The following is a 5,324-nucleotide window of genomic DNA, read 5'->3' on the forward strand; positions in this document are numbered from 1 at the left end:
TTTCCCCCTATTCATGAGCACTATTTTTATACACGTTGACGTCTTTCGCTGTGCGGCAGTGTGTCTGTGTGTCAGGACGAGTGCACTGGTTTGTGTTCATACACACACACACACAGCAAATCTGTCTGTATGGATGTGTGTGTTAGCGCGCGCATGAGAGTGTGCGCATGTGTGTGTGTGAGAAAGTGTGCCCGTGAGAGCGTGCACGTGTGTGTTTGTGTCCAGTTGTGTATTTGTGTGTCTACTGTAGCATTAGCGCCGCATGGCTAGGCAGCGAGAGGCTAAATGACGAGGGGCGCACAGCGCTGTGGACAATGAGTTCATTTCAGCTCAGCGGGAGGGCTTTTGAAGATGATTGTAACCTGGGGGACACGGAGAGGCATTACTCACCTAAGCCGTCTTGGCCACTTAGACCGGCTGCATTTTTAACCACAACTCAAAACTCCCCCGTTTTCCCTCAAATTATAGTTATTAAAACACCTGCACTGGCACATTAAGGTTGCCTTGAACACAACACAATATTTGCTAGATGTTTTAATCTGAAGCGTCTTACAGTACAATAACTCCATATAGGGGGCGTCCGGCTAGCGTAGCGGTCTACTCTGTTGCCTACCAACACCGGGATCGCTGGTTCGAATCCCCGTGTTACCTCCGGCTTGATCGGGCATCCCTACAGCCACAATTGGCCGCGTCTGCGGGTGGGAAGCCGGATGTGGGTATGTGTTCTGGTCGCTGCACTAGCGCCTCCTCTGATCGGTTGGGACACCTGTTCAGGGGGGAGGGGGAACTGGGGGAAACAGTGTGATCCTCCCACGCGCTACGTCCCCCTGGCGAAACTCCTCACTGTCAGGTGAAAAGAAGCAGCTGGCGACTCCACATGTATTGGAGGAGGCATATGGTAGTCTGCAGCCCTGCCCGGATTGGCAGAGGGGGGGGGGCAGCGACCAGGATGGCTTGGAAGAGTGGAGTGATTGGCCAGGTACAATTGGGAAGGAAAAGGGGGAGGGGGGGGATAACCCCATACAGCGTGTCTGGATAAAATGCCTAACAATAGAAGTAGTGGTGAATCGGTCTGCCCAGACAGAAATACAAGACTGCCTTGCACTTGTCTCCAATGTACTGAGGCGATTTTATCTTTGTAGTTGCTTAAAAAAACATTTCACAGCAGCATTTAGTGGAATAAATTGTCAGTTTCAGATGTACCCCCCCCCCCCTCCGATCTGCAAACGACCAAGACTCTGAAATAGCAAGTATATAACTTAACTTGCTGTCAGTGAAAGGACATAAACACAGTTATTGGGGGCATCCGGGTAGCGTAGCGGTCTATTCCATTGCCTACCAACACGGGGGTCGGCAGTTCAAATCCCCGTATTACCTCCAGCTTACTTGGGCATCCCTACAGACACAATTGGCCGTGTCTACGGGTGGGAAGCCGGATGTGGGTATGTGTCCTGGTCGCTGCACTAGCGCCTCCTCTGGTCGGTCGGGGCGCCTATTCAGGGGCAGGGGGAACTGGGGGCGTGATCCTCCCACGTGATCCTCCCGCGTGATCCTCCCATATGCTACTTCCCCCTGGCGAACTCCCCACTGTCAGTTTAAAAAAGGAAGCGGCTGGCGACTCCACGTGTATCGGGGGGGGCATGTGGTAGTCTGCAGCCCTCCCCGGATCGGCAGGCAGAGGGGGTGCAGGAGCGACCAGGACGGCTTGGAAAAGTGGGGTAATTAGATGGGTACAATTGGGGAGATAAAGGGGGGGGGCAGTTACTGAGAAGGAGGTGAGATGTTAGCAGACAAGAGAGGATGAAGGTCTTAAACTGAACAGCCTTCAGCTTCAAAGTTGGATCAAGTTTCTGTGCCGCCGGTAGACCAAGGCACATACTCAACAGTCAACTTTTTATATCCCATTGTCACCGAGTTAATACCTTATAAAGGCAAGTCCGGCATGCTTCAACAACTGAAAGGGTAAGCATCTTTTCTGCTGAAAAGTACATTTTAAAATGAAGCCTCAGTTGGCTAGCCAAACAGCTGATAAGCAATATTTTAAAATACCTACAGCAGAGGGCAGAAAGCACCGGACAACAGCGTGAATGATGTGATCAAAAATAGCCGTTTTTCAACTTGAATTTTGTCTAAATCAAGCAACAGCATCCAATAGACTGGCTCGTTTCTTAGCAACAGAGTTTTTTTTGTGTGAGTGATGTATGCAAGTACTAGAAGCTGCCGTAAAGCCAATAAAGTTGGTCTGATTTGGTGCATTCATTCACAAATTATCTGAATCGCACCAAAAACAACGGCGTCGCAATCATCCACCACCTGATGCTAATCCATGCAGATGATCATTTCAAGGGTCGAAATTCTGTTAAAGCAATTCAAAGCCGTCAAATTTCCAAACTTAAGTTTACTCAAAACTCCAGGAGAAAATCTACTCCCCGTCACCGAGATGAAAAAAGATCCATAAACAGGAAAAGAAGAAAAGAGTTCAAGTTCTTGTCTCTCATTTATGCGGTGGGAGACGAGAATCTGAAGTGACTTGGGGAGAAAATGAACTGGCGCCCAGGCTTGGGCTATGGGGAGTGACTAAGTGAATGCCACACCACAGGGGTGTCCATTGAGATAGAGGGAGTGAGGTATAGGGGCGAGAACTTCATTGAGCGAAGCCATGGGGGGTCAATATGTGAATGAACATTTGCCATAAAGGTGAATTATGAATGAGCAGCACTCCGAGCACTCCTGGAGAGAGCATGTCAGCCTGTCTCTTTCGCTCCATCTCTTCTCCCTCCATGCACTCTCTCTCTCTCTCGTTCCATTTTGTCTCTGCTGTCCTTAAATCTCCTACATCTTCCTTTCTCCCCCTCTCTCGGTCTCGTCTTTCTTCTCATCACCCCCTTCTTTTGGTCATCCATTCTCATTTCCCTCCTCCAAACCTCCTTTTTCCTTATTTTCTCTCATTAGCTCACGATCCGTCTCTCTTCCCGCTCGCCGTCTCTCTCTCTCGCTCTCCCCATTTCTCCTTCTGATTCTCATCTCCCTCGCTCTCTCTCTGCCTTATTCTCTCTCTCTGCCTCTCCCTCTCTCATGATAATATCTCCAATCAGTGAGACCAGACCAGAGAGATGGAGGCAGACACACAGTCTGTGGAGGAAACAGTCTCTCTTCACACGCACATATATTTTACACAGCCTTGGACACGGACACACACACACACACACACACACACACACACACACACACACACACACACACAGTAGCACAGAATAATCTAAAAGCAGCCTCACACGTGCAAAGGCAGATACATGCATTAAGAGATGCACTCACAGGCACTAAGACACACACATTTCTTCCAGCTGTTCCGCTGGCCATAGACCGTGTGTGTGTGTGTGTGTGTGTGTGTGTGTGTGTGTGTATTCATCTGTGAGTAATGCAATGTGCTGCTGCTCAACCTGTGCGACGCGCTCTCTCGCCACTGTTGCTGTGCGTCTGATCAGATCTGCCTCCCTCAACCTGTTTGCCGACTATCACACACACACACACACACACACACACACACACCCACACTCATCCACACCCACACAAAACCACAAAACTGCTACTAAACAACCAAGCTCCCAACTTCGTTTGTTGTTAACCTTAACTGTCAAAGCTCCAGAAAACAGTCATTCATCTCGTTCCACTTTACAGTCTCCGACCGAAGGCTGCCGAGACTTAACCCGCTGTACTCTGTGGACACGTTACTTCAGCCAAAGGGCTCAGCTTAACTAAACTCTCTGTGCCACAGACAGGCAGGAAGGGAGAAGAGTATAAAATGAACCCTGTCTCCTTGAAATGGTGTTGTTGCCCCCCCCCCACACACACACACACTTTCTCTCTCTCTCTCTTTCTCTCTCACACACACTCTCTCTCTCTGTCACCCACTCACCCCCCCCCCGGCCCAAACACACACACACACACACACACACACACACACACACACACACACACACACACACACACACACACACACACACACACACACACACTCTCTCTCTCTCTCTCTCTCTGTCCCCCACTCACCCCCCGCCCCAAACACACACACACACACTCTCTCTCTCTCTCTCTCTCTCTCTCTCTCTCTCTCTCTCTCTCTCTCTCAACTTGAGTCTTGGGAAGGGTGCACGGTGGAATGGGATCACGCTGTTCCCTAAAAAGTATGCACTCCTTTTGATCCCTTCACTCCAGTTCACAGCGGTCAGCTCGCTAACACATTTTCCCCTTTTTTAGCTCTCGGGAAAACAACCGCAAAACTCAGACACGCACGTACTCCTCCTTTTAACGTGCAGTCAGGCACCACATGTCAACACTCGTCTCCAAACACACACACACACAAACACACGCACACACACACACGCACACACTAAATGTGCTCTCCTCCTGTGCCAGACATGCAGTGGGCTCTACGCAAGACCCGTAAAAGTCACCTCAGAATCCTTCTGCGTTCCAGACGAAGCCCTTCTCCAACACTCTCCTCTCCTCTCCTCGGTCGGACTTCTCCTTCTCCTCCCTCACTCCGTCAATGTGCCGTGTCAGTTCCCAGCGATCTGCCCGAGCCCCTCCATTTCCGCCCCAGCTCGCTCCGCGTTTCTGCCACTGAGAGCGCACACACAAGCCACTGCGTTCCTATGGTCTCTCTCTCCCTCTGGTTGTGCCTCGCCGTGCTCTCTCTCTCTTGCTCTCTCTCTCCCCCCCTCCCTCTAAACACGGCTGTGCATGTGTGTATGTGCGTGTGTGTATCTGCGCTCCACTCCGTCTTGCCCCGCCAGCAGCAGCGCAGGTCTTCCCTCGTGTCCGCTCTGGGTCCTAGCGCCGCCAGCGCCACTGAAAGACCGTCATTGTGCACAGATAATATACAGCCACCTCCCTCTATCCCTCCCTCCTTTCCTCTCCTTCCTCCCTCCCTCCTTTCCTCCCTCCCTCCCTCAGAGCGTCAGCAGGTTGCCATAGCAACGGCCCGCCTATGAGCGCGCGATCAGATCATTATGGTCCTTGGGATCCGGTGCCTGAAGGACTATTTTTTTCTTTTTTCATTTGCTGTGAACACAGGAAGTAGGACCTTGTAGTAGCAGCAAGCGATGGATGTCCTTTTTGGTAGTTAAAAACAGCCAGACTACCGCTGGCCAATAAGTCAATATCATCTGTCAATCAATCAATCAATTTATATAGAACATTTCATGCATTAAAATCCAATGAAATGCGCTTTACATTGACTGGAACTGCAGAGGAAAACAGTAAATATATTTGATATGGTTTTATTATATATCATATATAAATATAACAATATATAATATATT

At 50.0% G+C, this 5,324-nt stretch overlaps 1 protein-coding gene across 1 annotated transcript in view; it reads right to left on the reverse strand.

Annotated features, from left to right (window-relative positions):
* ches1 (checkpoint suppressor 1) overlaps positions 1 to 4,808 on the reverse strand; it is a 63,446-nt gene extending 58,638 nt beyond the window's left edge. Inside the window, exon 1 of the mRNA XM_056294665.1 lies at positions 4,455 to 4,808. The gene's annotated coding sequence lies outside the window, so the exon portion shown is untranslated. The remainder of the gene's footprint in view (positions 1 to 4,454) is intronic.
* Between the last annotated feature and the right edge of the window lie 516 nt (positions 4,809 to 5,324).

Source organism: Lampris incognitus, chromosome 15 (assembly GCF_029633865.1).
Source record: "Lampris incognitus isolate fLamInc1 chromosome 15, fLamInc1.hap2, whole genome shotgun sequence".
In the NCBI taxonomy this organism is placed as follows: domain Eukaryota; kingdom Metazoa; phylum Chordata; class Actinopteri; order Lampriformes; family Lampridae; genus Lampris; species Lampris incognitus.